The sequence below is a fragment of the Marmota monax genome, unplaced genomic scaffold (assembly GCF_021218885.2).
Source record: "Marmota monax isolate L192 unplaced genomic scaffold, Marmota_monax_Labrador192_F-V1.1 WCK01_AAM20220418_F8-fsc00193, whole genome shotgun sequence".
NCBI lineage: Eukaryota > Metazoa > Chordata > Mammalia > Rodentia > Sciuridae > Marmota > Marmota monax.
In genome coordinates, this window is record NW_026695203.1 from 4,383,663 (window position 1) to 4,401,407 (window position 17,745).

A 17,745-nucleotide genomic window follows, 5' to 3' on the forward strand; every position below is an offset into this window, starting at 1 on the left:
CCTTCCGTAGAACCCCAGTTGTTCACATGCACACCCTTCGTACAGCACCATGGATGAAGAAGTCTGAACAACTCTGCCGACTGAGCTTTGGCACAGTACGGGTAGACTCCAGAAACACAGGCACTAACTCTCTGTCCCCAGATGCCACTGCAAGGGCAGAATGACGGCTACCATCCCTTTCCTCTCCTGGCTGTGGCTCTCTGACCCCATCTTTGTACTTTATCCCAGAAATAAGCTCTGAGTAAAGAGGTCGGGACTCGCACCTCTTTACCACCTGGGAAGGGGCAAACGCTTACTCTCATCCTCCATGGCCCCTTTGTCCCTCCCCTGACAGTGACTGCTGCTCTGACCCGCCACAGGCAGCTTGGCGCCTGCCAGCCCCAACGTCCCCTGGCCACCATCAATTATACCCTGGGGCCAGCACCCACCCCCTCCGAGTTCTGTTCTAGTGATGCTGGTCACATCTGTACCCGTCTGGCCCTGGCCTCCCAATGCGATCTCACAGTTGGAAACTCCAAACTCTTCTGGGTCCCTCATGTCACAGATGGGTCCTGAGAGGTTTTAGCAAGTTGCTCAAGGCATCACGGCAGAGAGGTGACCCAGTCAGAACCAAATCCTGCTGCTACAACTTGTAGCCGAGGCCTCTTTCTGTCACCCCAGGCTCTCTCCAGCTGCTTTGGGCTTTCTAGCCTGGGTTTCTGTTCTGCATGAGGGTAGTAATGACCACCTTAGGGTCTGCACGCAGTTGAAGCCGCCAGTACAGGCCCCCTGCACCAGGCGCAATAGGAGCGCCAGTCGCGAGGCTATCTGGGCCAGCCTCTCATTGGCGTCTTTGCACCTGTCTTTCCTCCCGTGGCAGGGCCAAGCCCTTGCAATGAGTCACTTGCCAGGTTTGTCTTTGTTACCATCCAGGAACATATTAGCTTGTGACCATGGCCATCAGGGTGGGCCATGGCCAACAGGGTGGGCAGCGGCTCCAAGCACTTTCCAGGACCCTCATATCTTCCTACGGACAGAAGTCAGCAGGCAGGGCACAGAGGGGTTCCTGGGAGACTTCTGACAGCAGCAGGTATGTGCAGAGCAGCTGGGGCGGGAGGTAGTGTCTGTCACATCCCTTCTGGCAGGACCCTGAGGGCCACATTGGCACACGCTCTGAGCAGCTCCTAGGTAGGACATGCGGGCAGGCATCTAGGAGAATCAGCACCTCCCACAGAGCCTCTGTGCCCTGACAGGTCCAGGAAACCACACTAGGCCAGAGTCCCCTGTAGGAAAGGTTAATGACATTTAAAATGACCACATTGCTAGCTTTTAAAAAAAAATTTTTTTTTCTTTTTTGGTCCTTTTTACCTACTTAGTGTCTGCTGTTTAAAAAGATGGAATGAGCCTGTGCCCTCTGTGAGCAGGGCCTCCACGCAGCTCCACCCCCACGGCTGTCTCACCTGGGGACAGGCTTCCATCTCTCCCCGTTTCCTCCTCGGAGACAGGAGGTATGTGGGTCTGAACCTGAGAGCCCCTCCAAGTTCTGTAGCCTCCCACCCCCAGAGCACACAGCCCACACCAGTGCTCCCTCATGTGAACAGCACGGTGCCAGGACAAACGGCAAGAAGTGAAAGCAGTGACAGCAGCCAGGCTGAGGGGAGGGAGGCAGCGGTGACCGGTGGAGCCCAGGGTCTGGGGCAGGGGCACTATCCTGTATGACTCTACAGTGGTGGACAAAACCCAAGAAGTGCTCACCAAGAGTTAGCCCCAGGTGAACAATGGGCCTTGGTTAATAATGGTGTATCTGGACAGTCCCCTCCCTTGTGACCCATGTGGTGCATGGTGCATGTGTTACTAATAGGGGAAGGTGGGGTGGGGGGGTGGCACAGGGGACTCTCTGGACCTCCTGCTCAACTTTTCTGCAAGCCTAAAACAGCTCAAAAACATCAACAGCTACAAAAGATCTATTAATAAAAAAACAACTAAGGGCAGCACACAGTCAGAGATGGCATCAATGCCATCTGCCAACAAATCACCCCCCTACTGATCCAGGCCTCCACCCTCAGATGTGACCTCATGGGGGGCCCTGCCTGGAGCCCCTCAGAAGTGCCCGTGGTCACCAGTTCACTAGGGGCAGGAGTTGGGGAGGGCAATTCCTCTGTGTGTGTGGCTCCGGCTCCCTGGACGGCAGGGAGCAGGTGTGTTCCCACTTGCAGACCCAGTCACGAGCCTGCCGGCCCCTCGTCTGTGGCTCACCCTTCAGGCAGATGATCAGTAAGGCAAGTGAAGCCCAGAGACTGACTGTGTGTCTGGACTGGGCAGCCAGGAAGCTGGGAGAAGGGTCTGAGAAGTAGACCCCCACCTCTCAGCCAGCCCCGCCCACTCCAGGCCAGGGCGTGAGGACTTGGCAGAGGCTCCTGCCTTCCTGCTCCTGGTAGAGGCTAAGTACAGCTGGAACCCTGAGGAGCCCAGTACAGCTGGGGTGGGGGACAAATTGCAGAGCCCCAAGCCACTGGGATATTGGCCGAGACCAAGTCGGGGCAAAGTAATCCAGTTTCCTGGTGGTGGACTTGAGGCTGTAAATCACGCCACCAGTGAATCCAAACAGGGACATTAGCTAGGTTTTTTTTCTTATTTTTGTTTTTGCTGCCAACAAACCCATTCTGTTCTGGAGGGCTTGTTACATAAGCAAGAGGGGGAGGAGGTGCCAGGTATGGGCCAAAGTCACCAGACTTCGCATCTTGACAGAGCTGTTGAAACTCAGCCGGGGCTACAGTGGGGAGTCAGGTACAAAAAACAGGGGTTGTTTGGGCTTTGCTTTTTCAAGGAAAAAAAAAAAAGCCTGCTTCTCACATCCCAGGAACTGGGACGAAACCCATCTTTCTGGGCAGAGTTCGGATCCTCCTTTGGGGAAGGCCAGGTCTCTGAGGCGCTCGGCTGGGCAGAAACTGCCTGAGCCCATCTCAGCTGTTCTCAGCCACTCCCCAGCAGAGCAGCGAGGGATCAACTCTCCCTGAGAAAGCACAGGAGACTGGGTTGGGTGCTGTGTGGGGGACACTCCTGGGCCCAGAGGGCCCCTCAGGAGGTCTGTCCCCAGCAGTGCCAGCACCTGCATTTTCACTCTCGGTTGTCACCAGTCGGTTGTCACCAGTCGCTACAGTCTGAATGCCTCTCCCCAAAGTTCACCTGTTGGAAACTTAAATCCACAAGACAATGGCATTAAGAAGTCACCTTTGGGAGGTGACCAGGATCAGATGAGATCGAGAGCCCCATATGACAACAGTGGCTTTCTCAGAAAACGAGAGACCTGAGCTGGCACACGTGCCCTGTCTGACCGTGTGATTCCCCTCCACGTGTGGCTCTGAGACTTCCTAGCCTCCAGAATTGCCAGCCAAACAAACTTCCAAGTGACCCAGTCTTGGGTGTCTTGTTATAGGGAAATGGCCTGAGACACCGGAGGATCCCAGAGCCTTCCAGACAGTATGCTTTTGCCCTTCGCGACTAAGAGGTTCTAGGGACATCTCCCACCACTTGTGTGGATCCATGTCCCAGGCCTGATGCCCCAAACGAGTGGACTCTGACCCTCCAGATGGCCTCAGGGAGCTGACATTTTGAATTTACTGGAAGACCAGTGCGTCCTCGGAGAGGTCTACCAAGAAGAAAGGGAAACATCACAGCTGGGGAAATGGGAGCTGCCTAGGGGCATTCCCGACTGCTACAGTCCCCTCTTGTCTTGCCACGTCCTACTTCCATGGTTTAAAGGATGAAAAGATTGCAGTAGGTCAGTTCTCCCTTGGCTGCCCGTGTGCCCGGCCTAGAGAGAAGAAGGAACACTGAGCAGGCTGTCATGGGCGGAGACTCCTGGTGAGTGTCTACTGTCCGCTGGACCAGAGGCCACCCTGGCCTGGCAGTTCGAACACCAGGACATAGCCATGGCCTCCTTTCCCTTTGTCACTCTCTGGTTCCAGCCACCTGACCACACACTGCTGGAGCAGCCGCTAACCCTCCAGCCACCAGGCTGCAGCCAGTACCAGTGCTGCTCTCACCAGGGGCTCATGCTACCCCCAAGTTTAAGGTTATTATATACAAATGACCTTAAAGGTAACAGGAAGCAAGAATTCCTTTATAGAGAGAATTTGCAATTTAAAGTGTTTTGGATGGTGTTTGTCATATTGGAGTTCAAGGACACACCGGTTAGGATAGGGGGGTGTCCTAGGATAGGGGCTGCTGCTCAGTGGTGAGCGCTTGCCTAGCATGCCTGAGGCCCTGGGTTCCATCCCAGCACCAGAGGGAGAGAGAAGATTGTGCAGAAAAAAAAATGTTTATAGAAAATAGAATAAAATAAAGGACCTTCTGTGTCACAAAGTTGGAGAGGTGCTGGCCACACTACACTTTCCTACCTGGATTGAACTGACCCCTTTCAAGTCCTGTCTATTTATATCCTCTGCACCCTTCAAGAATTAGCTCAATTCTAGCAAATTTATACTGAATTTTCTGAAGAGTTTGGATTGAAATGACCTCTCACTCCATTCACTCCCCACAGCCCATTTGCTATGTACATATCAATCTCATCTCGGGGTAGACTCTGAGCACTCTGAGGACAAGGGCTCTGAGATCCCATTTTTTTTTTTAATTTGGTAAGAAGTAAATTCATCTGATTCAAACACCAAAACAAAACGATATGCAATTGAAGAGTCAGTCTCACTTCCATCTATCTGTGCCACGTATCCAGAGGCATCACTTCTAGTTGTGTGTCTGGCTAGAGCATCGCTATGCAGTTATGCAAATGCAAATGTACAGAGCACTCCTGCTTCCTAAAGCAAACCTCCCTCCCTGTTAGATCATAGTCCTGCTCCACTTGCTTATCACTTTGCACATCCAGGAGTCTCCCAAGATCAGCACATAGATCTTGTTGTTGTTGTTGTCTGTGGCATATTCCTTTGTATGCACACCCAGTGTGACCCACCCCCTTTAGGTGATTTCGATCTTTGGCCTTCTCAGATAATTAACCTTCAATGAAAACTTCAACTCATGGTTCTATGATAGGTGCCCCGGGCAACATGCTTGAGATTCCTAACAGATGCTGCCATGCGCCTCCTCAGGGTTTCCCCAACCACCTCACCAACCATTATGTTGCCAAACTTCTGGATTTTAGCAGGATTGGTAGGAAATGGCATCTGCGTGACCCAGGTTTGCACCTGTTTTAGGTGGTCTTTGGTGGTTGGTTCATCCCAGCACAGAGCAACTCTACAAGGTAGAGACCTGAGGGACAGGGTTTCTCAAAGTGCCAGTGGGACATGGGTCATGAAATCAACAAGGCCAAATAGGGGCTGTTTCTCTTGTTGTTAAGAAAACAAAAGCAATGCTCCAGGAACTTGCCTTACATGTGTGTCCACCTGCGTCGTGAGGTGCAGCCAAGTGGCAAAGCTGCTGGGGAAGTGGCCGGAAACACGGCCTGTGTGGTGGGCTGTGCGGAGCTGGCCATGGTTAATGCCTTCTCTTCCTGGACACTGAAGCTGGGTCCCCTGAGAGTCTGAATCTATTCTGTCACCTGAGTCGGGCTGCTCTGTTCTGACCAACAGAAGTGCAGCAGCAGCAGCAACCTCACTCCATGCCCCAGGGTCTGTGTCGAGGCGCCCCGCAGCCCGGCTGCCGTGTGTATGTGTCCATCTGTGGCTGTCTGACTGCCCTGAGGGCCCACACCTCGGAAGCTCAAGCTCACCAAGTGGGGCCACACCGAGAAGGTGCCGCACAGCCACTCCCACCCAGCCAAGAGCTGGAGGAGCCTCCAGGACTCGAGCCTCAGCCCTCTGGCTCCGCAGGCAATCTCCAGCTGGGAGAAATGGCTCCAAATGACAGTTTTAAGTTTGGGGTGGCTGTTATGCAGCACTATATGACCAGAACGCTACATAATCTTCTGAAAGTTACTCAAGTTTCTTAATCTAAAAAATAACAGGCATTCCTATCAGACAGTGAGTTAATATGCGGAAGTCTATAAATACATAACGCATTGGAGTTCGCACACAAAGAGATGGTGGGGATCATTTAAAGTGCCAGGTGTTACTTTAAAATGCTGACGGCTGAGGTGAGGGGCAGGGTGCTGTTATTACTGAGCCCAGGGTGTAGACAATAGACTCTTCTTTCTCAGAGCTTTGATGGAGGAAAGGGGAAGATTCGGTCACACCTGCATACCTGCCAAGACCCATCCCAGACAGTGAGAGGCAGATCAGGAGGCAGAACAAGGGGACATGCCAAACCGTTGGTGATGAAGCTAGGGACATAAAAAAAGTTCCTGTAAACTCAGAAAACCTTGGGGGTTCTCCCTGATAAGCACCCAAATTGCCCAAGTGCTGACTTCTTCACTTATTACAAAAAGAAAGTGAGAGAGCGTGTGCGCGGGAGGGAGGTAGTAAGAAAGGCAGGCAGGCAGGCAGGCGAGGGCTGGGTGGTGGCCTCTGGTCTGGGGTGGGAAAGAACAAAGGCTCTTGCAGTCCCCCCCCCCCCCCGCCTTGTGGGGGAGGGGGAGGGGAACTGCCCACTCTTGGTGATTGCACTGCAGAGCACAGCCAGCCTTGGGCACACTGATCATCTGAAGCTGATCAGGAAGGCTGGTGTCAGGAATGACTAAAGGAAAGGGTGAATGGGGGGAAGGGAGGAATCCTGGGGGGATTTAAAAACATGACGGAGCTCCTGGTGTCCTTATTCATCCACATGCCCACCAAGACTAAGGGGTAGCCTCCACCCTCAAGTGTCTTAAGGTGGAGAGGGGACTGCGTGCAAAGAGACATGGGGTCTCTTTGGGGGTGACGGAGGTGCTTGGCCTCATTAAGTGATGGAGGTCACACGACTTGGTGCATTGATCCCAGCCCATTTAAGGCTGCAGACTTCATACCGTGGGTTCTGGTGTGTATGTTGTACCTCAGCAAAGTCGACCGCAAGGTGGTGACCACCACACCCATGGGCAGGGAGAAGAAAAACAAGCAACTACAGAATTTGAGGCAATGTGCACACCATGAATGGACATGAAGTCAGACAGCCATGGATGGACCCTGAAGCCAGGACAGTGATTGTCCTTCTCCTGCAGTGGGAGCAGAACTTCCAGGAGCAGCGGAGCATGGTGACGGCCACACTTCATCATTTAGCAAATTCTCTGGTTCCACTGGCTTCTGGTACCAAAGTACCTTGGCTGGTTACACTATGGGATAGGGTGCAGGGACCCCTTCCTCCCCAACCAGGGGGAAACAGCCAGCACGGACCCTTCCAGAGCCCAATTTACACACACAGTTACTGCAGCTCTAGGGAGAATGATTGCCACTAGACACTAAACGTCCCCAAATGTCCCAAAGGTGGATCACTGACAGCGTGAGAAGTCAGGAGCCTCTTACTAGATCCCTTGCTCAGGTAACGGCAGTATATGAAAGGAAACCCAGAACTCATTCAGCTGAGTCCTTCTCTGAATTGGTGGGATACTGGATTAATCTTAGAAGACCCTAACGGCCAAGCAGAGAGGAGAGAGAAATTTGGACCGGGTGGAGATGGTCAAAAAAGAAATGCTTGGAGAAGGCCAATTTGGGAGTGTGGCAGGAGGGACCCTAGACTTTCAGGAAGGGCCAGGGGGTGGAGAAGGTAGGGTTGCCCCTACTGCCTTCTCCCTGTACACCACCTGATTTCCCTCCAGCCAGGTAAGAAGTATAGGGACCACCAGGCACCCAGAAAACCGTGGCTATTTAGCAGTGAAGAATGCTGACCACCACTGGCTTCTGGTTATCGATCTGGAATTCTTGCTCCTGTCATTGTGGGTTGGTCAACATGGCAGTAACTGAGACCGTATGGTACCTGCAGCCAGAGCCAGGGTGGTACTCAGGCCTGTCGCTGTGGAGGGCACTGGGAGGGACTGACAGGTGGCGTTCCAGATGAGGCATGGCCGGGAGCTCTGTCAGGTCTCTGGATTAGCCACAGTACTGAGGCCTTCACAATTGTCCAAAAACACTCTCATGTTTTTTTACAATTACATGGTGATTTCCTTATCTCTCTTCATGAGCAAAACTGAGAGAGGTAATTTGGGAGGAAACTGCTGGACTCGCTGACTACTTGGACCTTGGACAACCTCTTTAGGGACGTGAGCAGGAGGGAGGCAGAGGCTCTTCTCCTGCAAGTCTGTCCCCAGGGTCTCCAGGTAAGGCTTGCTTCCAGCCTGCAATTGCCTCTCAGCAGGAATGTCTGTTTTGCCAGGACAGAGACATGGGTGACAGGCGTACTGGACACTTGGCCTGGGGTCTGTGGCTGACGTCTTTTCCCCTCCCTCAGGAGTGGGTTCTCTCAGACAAGGACGCTCTTTGAAAAGGAAGCGCAGAGGTCTTGGGAAGCCTCCTCCCTCCAAAGTCTCCCCTCAGGAGTGACCCTTGTAAACACAGCCACCAGAGGGCAGCGTGGCCTGATGCCCTGACTGGACAGTAGGGGAGAGCTGTTGGGGGGGCAGCTGGTGAGGCCCCCAAGGGGTCTGGGCAAGGAGCACCCTGAGACTACCCTAGGCCCTGGAGCACTGGGGAGGCCTCAGGCCCACTGCCCAGGCCTCGTGGAGCACATTCTCCCCCCATCCTCCTTCCCAGCCCCCACTGAGCGTGTGTTGGAGACCAATTGGCAAGCGCATTTCAAGGCTGTGTGATTTGAGCAGATAAGTGTGGGATGACTCAGAGGGAGTGGGTGGTGACAGATGCCTGCAGCCAGCTCGGAGCCAGGCTTGGCTAGGTCCTGGGAATAACAGGCTTGGGTCTTGGCCTAACATTAGAGGCGAATCCCACCAGGACTAGAGGGCTCCATTCAGAAGGAATGATTCTCCAGCCCAGACAGGACCCTTCCCACATACCCCCACCCGCAAATGAGCCCAGAGTGAGTAGGAGGGGTCAGGAGAAGCCCTTTACATTGTGACAGGAATCTTATGAGCCCCATCCCCAAACTCTGGCTGCAGGACACCTGTGTTGGAGGGGTGTCTCTGTGGCTGCAGTGGTCTCTCCACCAGCCCTCTCCATACAGGGAGCTGGCCTCCCAGGGCTGAGAAAATACCATTCCTGCTCTCCATTAAAGTGCAAACCCAGAAGCCTACGTTCCTACCAGCTCTGACTCTGAGGTCCACCCCAAGCTCTCTGACTGGCCGAAGTCCTTGCCCAGGAGACCCACCTTGGAAGGGCTACTGGTGCCAATGCTGGGCAGAGAAGCTTTAGCTACTAGAAAACCCCAAGTGAAGGTGACCAGGGATGATGGTTCACTTGGTTTTTTTTGGGTGAGTTGAAATCACCCTTCTGATGCTATTGGGGAAAATACTTCTAAAAATGTCTTTGCACTTTTCCTGCTGTGATAAGAACAGGGAGGGCTGCGTGAGAGGACTCCTGGCTGGGTTGTTGTAAAGCACCAGAGTCTGTCCTCCCAGAGCTGGGGCCGGGGGAGAGCCCTGGCAACGTACCCCGGGGCCAGATCCAAAGAAGACCGCACACTGCTGGGGTTCACAGAAGAGTCTGCTTGTTGTCCCTGTTAGTGGGGTTTGCGCTGTGCTTGTGCTAAATGGAGACGCCCATTTTATTTGGGTTCCTTGTTGCTGCTTCCTTAACACAAGCCAGCCCAGGCCACCTGGCAATACCCAGGTGGACCCTGACCTGCCAGAATGTCTCAGAATCGCCCAAATGCTCAACCGTGCGAGCCCCAGTTTCACAACCAGCACAAAAACATGATTCTGCACGTGACTCGGCCAACACAGCTTGCAAATCAGAGAGGAGTCTGTACTTAAGGTTGAAATCATCAGCTGCCATGGGAAGAGGAGAAGGCCACTGAGTTTCTGAGGCTTGGCGCTGCTTTTCTCCCCACCTTCTGATTCAGAATCTGCTTCCTTCTGCAAGAAGAAGCCCTTGACCAACAAGGAAAGGAGAGCTGCACTGGGAAAGTAGGAGGACCCCGCCACCACCCTGGAGCCCCCAGAGAGTTCACTGTGGGTGGTGCCTGAAGGCCACGGCTGGCTCTGTCCCCACAGCCTCCAAGTGTCTGTGATCTTATTTGCTGGAATCTGCCCAGCAAGGTTCTTGCTTGCAGTGACTAACAAACCGAAGCCATGATGCCCATGCTTGTGCTGAGACAGATGGCTGTCTCCCTTAAAAGCAGAATCAGACAATGAAATGCCACCACATACCTCACCCGCAAAGTCAGATCATGACAAAAGCCTAAGTCTGCTGTGTCTCTCTCCTGCTTTCTCCCTGCACCCCACCATGCTGAACCTCGAAGTGAGAGGTGCCGAGGAAAGTGAGAGGGGAATTGATGGTTCCAGAAAGATGGTGACATGAACAGCCACTGTGACCTTCAGGATAAGGTCACTGCAGCAGAAACACAAGGGGACACCAAATGACTGGAGAGAGCAAGCCTGCACATGTGACAGTTGGGGCAGGAGGAAGGAGGGGACTGAGCCATCACCATGGATGGGGGCAATGGGCGAGGCTGGAGGCCAGAAAACTACAGGAACCTAACAGAATCCAAAGCTGCTCACCTTCACAGCCTAGTGGATGATCAACGTGGCAAGACCCAGAGAATTCTACCAGAAGTTAGTCCATTCAAGGTCCTGCTGGGGAAGGTGTTTGCCAGTCCCAGTCGGGCTCCAAGGGGACACACCACATCCAAACGCTCGCCTAGAGAACTGGGCCTACTGTTTACTAAGCATCTATTATGTGCAAAGAACTGGCCCTTGGTGAGCCTGATCTTCTTCATACCAACCCTGTGCGGCAGGTATCATGGTCTCCATTTTTATAAAAAATGGTCCAGAAAAATGAACTAATTTGCACGTGGTCCCAGCTTGTGCCTGGGAGAACACAGTCCCAAGTCCCATGCCAACGGACACAGGTGTTAAGAGGGAACTTCCCTGGGCTCTTGGGCAAAGGGGACTAATGATCCAATTATAATTTTCTTTTAACTCAAATTTTAGTAATTGAGTCTTACAGTAAACCCCCAGGGTCCCATGTCACGCTCGTGTCCAGGTGACATCAGCTTGTCTGCAAGACATGTAGAATTCATGGGTTAATGATCTTCACCAATGGTGCAGGCATGCCGAGAGTCGAGGAGGTGGGGAAGCTTAGAGACTTAAACCAGCCACATGGAGGTCCTCCCCGGGGGTCTTGCTGACTCAACACGCCCACTATGAAGCTAGGATCAAGTTTTCACTGCCTGACATTCACCCCGAGGCCCACACAGTGCAGCTGGAGGGATGGCTGTGGAGTTGCCAGAGGGCCTAGGTTTGAATTCCAGTTTGCCATTGACTGCCTATGCAACTCAGTGAGTTAATCAAGTTCATGGAACCCTGATTTCCTCATGTAAGACAAGGAAAACCTCCCAGGACTGTCTTGGGAATTAAGATTAACATCCATGAAAGTGCCACGCCTGGACCTGGTGCCTGGAGCAGGGTCAGAAAGTGGCTATATGAGAAATACAAGCAGTTAAAAGCAGTTTAAGAGGAAATAAGGAGACTAATCCATTAAGAAATTAAGACCCTAGCTGGCTGCTCGGAGTTATCAATCAAATTAATCTACAAGAACACAACTCAATATAAAATATTGCCTAGAACAAAACACGTAGCAGGCACTATGTCGATTAGCCCCCATGCTGAGCAGAACTGTGCTAAAGGGTTTGCTAGAAGGACAGGCGTGGTCTACGTGGCATCTTGTGGGGCAAGAGACTGGGATACTTTCCAAGGAAAGCAAAAGGTCTACAGTTTGAACAAGAGCAGTGAGGGGCTTGGGAAAGTCCAAGGATCCCATTAGTTTCCAGCTGAGCTGAAACAAGGAACCGATCAAGCACCTGTGTATCCAGGGCCCCTGAGCAGCCAGCATCATAGACGGATGAGGTTAAGACCAGGGGTCTTAGTCATGCCAGTGACTGATCCATGGGACTCAAAAAGTTTGTTTCATTCAAGTATTGATTTCAATAGTGGCCTGAGCACAGGATCCAGAGAGGAGCCAGACCTGGGGTAACAAGGGACAAAGCCCACAGCAGAGGGCTCTGGGCCACCCAATGCCGTCCACTTGGGACTGGGAGAACATAGTCCCAAGTCCCATGCCAACGGACACAGGTGTTAAGAGGGAACTTCCCTGGACTCTTGGACAAAGGGGACTAATGACCCAATTATAATTTTCTCTTAACTCAAATTTTAGTAATTGAGTCTTGCAGTAAACCCCTAGGGCCCCATGTCATGCTCATGTCCAGGTGACACCAGCTTGTCTGCAAAGCATGTAGAATTCATGAGTTAATGCTCTTCACCACTGCAGGCATGCCAGAGAGTTGGGGACAGCTTCCCTCTTCCCGGGCCCAATTCCTGGGCCTCAGGACCCCTAGTGTGACTGCAGGCAAGGCTAAAAGGTTAGGTACCTTAAATATGTGAGTTTGCATTTTGTTCATGAAGTAAATTTAACCTTTAATCCTCAGTTTCCTTCCCTGTAAAAAGGAATAATATTGGGAAAAACTTATCTAGCCTTTGGACATTTCCATGAAAATTAGGGAAGTAGCTGAGGAGGTCCTAGACCATAAGGCCACGTGGCCAGGCCTCTCTGGGTCAGGAAAGCAGACCACCTGGGGCCTGGCCGAGGGGCTTGCAGGTCCCCGCACTGACTCAGCCCAGTGGATCTGTTTGCCCCATCCTAGGCAGCGTGGGGCCTGACTGACTCTGCTCCCCTCACTCTCAGGTAGTCCCACCCAACATACCTGAGACCCTCCTCTATTTGTTTAAGGCCCTTCTGCAGGCACACGCCTCCTGCCTGCCTCCTGGTGCACCCCCAGGCCGGGGTGGTGTCTGCAGAGCTGGGCCCTCCACCACGCCCTCTCCCTGGCACTCACAGTCCACACCCCCATCAGCGCTCCGTCTGCAACCTGCTGTCCCCTCTTGCACTATGTAATAGAACATTCTCTCCCCACCTGGACTGCAAACCAGAGACATAGCATCGAGCCCCATGGTCCTTCTGTAATTCCCACTGGGCTACTCCCAGTCACCCTGGCATAAGGACCGGTGTCACAGACTCTCTGCTGAGGTCATCTTTAAGCACAGCTAATGTAGCTGGTGGAAAGGGATTGGAGGGTGACCAAAAAAAAAAAAAAAAAAAAAACAAACCCAGGACACAAGGACAGTAGCTCACTCCAGGTGCTCTCAGGGTCCGGGAGGACGAGGGCAGGGCACCGGGCATCTCAGAATCCAGCCCTTTTCAGCTGCAGCTGGGCTTGCTGTGCTGCAGATTCGCCCAGCCTTAGGGCTCTGGCTCTCGGCCCCTGCCCTCCTGCCCCTGCCCCAGAACAGGGCCTGCTGTCCTCTCGGCCCCTGCCCTCCTGAACAGGGCCTGCGTCCTCTCGGCCATTTCTGTCTCTTCATGTTGTCCCACAAATCAAATGAGCAACAAGTAAGCTTTTGAGAGCTCCATCCTCTGGCAGGAGACCCACCAACTTGCCAAAGTGTCTGTGGTCAAGAGAGTCCCCAGGGACAACACGGGCTGGAACCAAGGTGCCCTGCAGGGCCCCCAGCCTTTCCCATTTGGGTTAAATGGAATAAATGATGCCTCAGGAAAAGGAAAGGAACATAGTGAAATGTCGGCTTTGCTAAGATTTCCGCTTCAGCAAGAGAACTTGCAGCCAAGTGAGGAAGGTGGGAGGAGCCCCAGTGCTCAGGACCCAGCTGGGGGCAGTGTGGGCAGCTGTGGGCAGTTGAGCTCACCCGGCCAGCCTGAGCAGAGGAACCGGGTGAACACGCCCCCGCACGCATTCCACCTTCACTAGTTATTCCCTTTAAGTCACTGAGAAAAAGTTATGTAAGGAGAAAACATACAGCTCCAAGGGAGAGCAGGAGCATCTTGCTCAGCCTTGGGGTATTTAATAAGAGCCTCCTGAGAACAAAGCGGATGCAGCAGCAGTCCTGCGTATAGAAGAGACAAAGCACCATGAGAGGAAACGCGCCCACACCGGGCCATGCAATCTCTGTGATTTTAGGAAGCCAGCTCAGAAGGTCTGCTTACTCAGCCCAGGGGTGCCGAGGTCTCCTCTTCCCGGATGCTAGAAAGATGCTAGTACGAGGTGCCGGGCTGCGATGCTGGATGACGGGCGCAAGCGACGGGAGACGAGCAGCTCTGGCTCTGACAAATCCTGCTGCTGCCCTCCAAAGGCCCATCCGAGAAGGGGTTTCCCAGCCCCTTCAGCACAGGCAATTTCTAGGGTTCGGCTGCTCTCCGGAGCTGCTACCACTGCACGTCAGCAACAGATGGGGACCGGGGCTGGGCGTGTTCCCAGTCCCCAAAGCAGCGCAACAAGCGGCTGGCAGACAGCATGAGCTGGCCTGAGACAGTGCAGGCGACAGTCCTGTTGGCTAGAGATGGTTCACTGCTCAAAACGCAGGCAGAGCTGGGGCAGACACCCTCGCTGATGGGACTGCAGCAAACTGTCATTACCACCTGTGTCAGGGGCTGCCGGGGAGGTAACTACCACACAGGCGCGCCAGCAGGAGGGAGGGCTGAGCCCGAGCTTTAGAAAGACAGGCGGCAGGGCGAATGGAGGCAGGAGCAGGGGCCGATGATGCAGCAGTCCAGGCGTCTGGGCTCCCGGTCCTCTGGCCAGCACAGCCCCCTGCGCTGCACCCACCTAACTTCAGGCACAGGCTGGTTAACTTCCGAGGAAAGCAGCCGGTTGGCTGCTGGACTCCCCGGGAATCCCTGTCCTCGGCGGCGTATAAAGAATGCAGCTTTCTCTCTGGCAAGAGTGATGACTCCAGCCTTCCAAAGGGCTCGGCAAGTGCAAGCCCTCAGCTCCAGCTAGACAGTCCCCCGCCCCAGGAGGCAGCATGGTCTCTGCCTGTTTTCACCTCGCCCTTCAGTTTCTGTGTTCTAATGCTTTGACATCTGGCGTCTTGCTGATCCTGGAGGGACTGTCCCTCCCAGGGGTGGCTGATTCCTAGAGAGTAAAATGACTCACCTGTGAAGGTGCCTTCCCTATGCAAACCAACCCAGCAGAGCCCCACTCCCGCCCCCACCGCCTCTATCACGCCCTGGGGCCCATCCCTGTCTGGATCATCCCGGGGCAGGGAGCAGACCACTAGGTGCAGCCCACCGAAATCACTCAAGGAGCCAATCCTAAGCCGGCCCACCCTGCCTTGCTGATCCTTCCCACGGGAGCTGCAGTGAAGGCACCTGTCCACCCTTTCCCCTGCCTTTCTCTGCCTCCAGACTGGCCCCGGCACTTCCTTGCCAGGCCCCGTGTGATGTTTCCAGGATCTGTGAGTGGGATAAACTTCTTCCTCCAGGACAGACATTCCTGTGCCTGTGTGTCCAGCTGCACCCGCTTGAAACAAACCCCAGGAATCCTTCAAAGGTTGCTCGAAGGGGTGTCCAAGCTGTTGGGAAGAAGATGGACTTGAATCATTAAGGAGGAAGTGGTGGGGGGGGGTCTCCACCTCAGAACCCTGCTACGTTCGTTGTTAGACTGTGTGATGACTTGAAGTTCTCGGCAATGAAGGAAGTACTTCAGAAAACAGCAAGGGACCACAGCGGAAGAAGATTCCTTCACGAGGATTTGATTGGAAGGATATGACTTTGTGGGCAAATTTGTGGTCCCAGTGGACTTGGCAGCAATGAAAGTTAAGGAAAGATGGCTGTGGATGACGGATGCAGGAAGCCTTTACAGAGAGGTGACCAAGAACATGGCAGAGCTGCCTGCAGAGGCCCATGGATAGGTAGGTAGGCACTGCAAGAGAGTCCGGGACTCTGGGGCCTTCTCACAGGACTGGAAGCTGTGGTTTTCTTAAGGCTACTTGCAGGGTAATAGGCAGTCACTGTCCACAAATGTTCCATTCTGAGATCTAAGAATACAGAGGTGGGGGGCCTGGGGACAAGCTGTCTCTAGGAGCCAGGGACCCTGAGGCCTGGCCCCAGTTCCGGATGCCCAAACAGCTGATTGCCGAGAGTGCTATTCCAAGCTGGAACTCTGTTTTCTTGTCTGTAGCCTAAGCCTTGTGCTTATGATGTACCTCCATGCCCTTTCCAGAGCCAAGCACTGCTATTCTGTGATCAGAGTCCAGGTCTGGGCCCGTGCTCAGTCACTCCCGTGAGCCTCGATCCTTCCTCATGAAACAGCCTGTGTGAAAACACTTGCTCTGTATCTCTCCCAGGGCTGTGGTTGGGATAATGGATGAACAAGCATTTGGACGAAAATAAGCATCAGCTTGGGATGTGCGGGATTATTCTGGAACCAGAGGGCAGTGCAAGCACAATGCAAGGCTTAGCAAAAAGCCAGCAGCACCATGTAGCGATGAGTGGGGGCCTGTGTCCTGCGGCCAGCCCCCTGGGCACTGATGCGCGTGGCCAGCTAGAGAGCCGGCCAATCTCAATATTTCTCCTGCTGGTTCTGGAACAAGCCTTGCTGGGTGAGCTGGGCTTGCTTTATTTTGTGTGCTTTATTCCAAAGCATACAAACAAGCCTGAGGGGAAAAGCCTAACTTGTTTTGCATGGAAAAGCTGGAAATGCCATGGAAATGGGTGCCACCGTCCAGAGGTCTCTGCACCTAGAGACAAGCACCTGAGAGTCACTTTGGGGGCGTGATGTTTTTCTGCTGTTCTGACAGTCAGCAATTCCATGTCTCATGCTCTGGTGTCAGTCGTTAGAAGACTGAGGAGCACCAACAACGTGGGGTACTGACTTCGCCTGAGCTGTAATCTCGCCCCCAAAGTCTCCACTGGAGGCTGAAATGGCTCATGTATCCCTTCATGCTCTGAGCTTACCTGCTTTCTCTCCTTGGAGGTTGAAGTCAGCTCTCTCTCTCTCTCTTTTAATATTTATTTTTTAGTTGTAGTTGGACACAATACCTTTATTTTATTTATTTTTATGTGGTGCTGAGGAGCAAACCCAGGGCCTTGCACGCGCTAGGCGAGGGCTCTATCGCTGAGCCACACACCTGGCCCCAAAGTCAGATCTCTTGAAAGACAGAGTAGATGGAAGATACTGGCAAATCCTGAAGAGCGTTCTTGGTCCTTGAATCAGCAGGGGTGGGGGGTGGGGTGGGGGTGGAGGGTGTCCCTTCCTGAGGCCTATCCCTCGGACTCCCCTCTCCCACTGAGGGATCCTCCGAGAGACTGTTTCCTGAGCATTAGTTTTTGCACTTTTATCAGACCAAAAATTAAAAAAATAAGCTAAAAAACAAAACCAACCAACAAACCCACAACAACAACAACACAAAAGACAAAGCAATAACAAAACCAAGCCAGAGAACCTTCCCTGGCTCCATGCACCTATGGAACACACTACTTCTTCAGTGTAGGATACAGCCCCTGGGCGCCCCGCCCGGCCTCATCCTTCTGACCTGTCTGGCTTGCCCCTTGGCACCCCCCTGCAGGCACCTGGGACTCCACAATTGTCCATTCCTGGAAAGCCTCTCCCCTTCCCCCAAGGGCACTTCCCTGGCATCCGTAGGTCAGCACCCAGCCCCTCTCCTGGAACTGACATGTTTCCAGTGCTGAGTGCTCTGCACATGCTCTCTGTCTTCAATGAGGCTCAGGGAAGCTGAGTCACCAAGGTTGCAAATCAGAGAAGTTGCAATGCAGGGTTCCATCATAGCTGGGTCTACACCTGCACCCCGCCCGCCCAAGCCTGGCTCTATGCCACGCTGTCCTAGCAGGTCCACCCTGCCTCTTTCATTGATTTATGTGTATCTTCTGTGGCCCAGGATTATTCTGTAATTAAAAAGAAGAATATGCTCACGCCAAGTTGAAGTAC

At 53.3% G+C, this 17,745-nt stretch overlaps 1 protein-coding gene across 3 annotated transcripts in view; it reads right to left on the reverse strand.

Annotated features, from left to right (window-relative positions):
- Positions 1–17,745, reverse strand: part of Prkag2 (protein kinase AMP-activated non-catalytic subunit gamma 2) — a 263,165-nt gene that overhangs the window by 201,770 nt on the left and 43,650 nt on the right. Inside the window, exon 1 of one of the 3 annotated variants that reach the window (XM_058574340.1) lies at positions 14,004–14,157. The exons of the other annotated variants lie outside the window; for them this stretch is intronic. The gene's annotated coding sequence lies outside the window, so the exon portion shown is untranslated. Of the gene's footprint in view, positions 1–14,003; positions 14,158–17,745 lie in introns of those variants that run through there. 3 annotated transcript variants of the gene reach the window in all.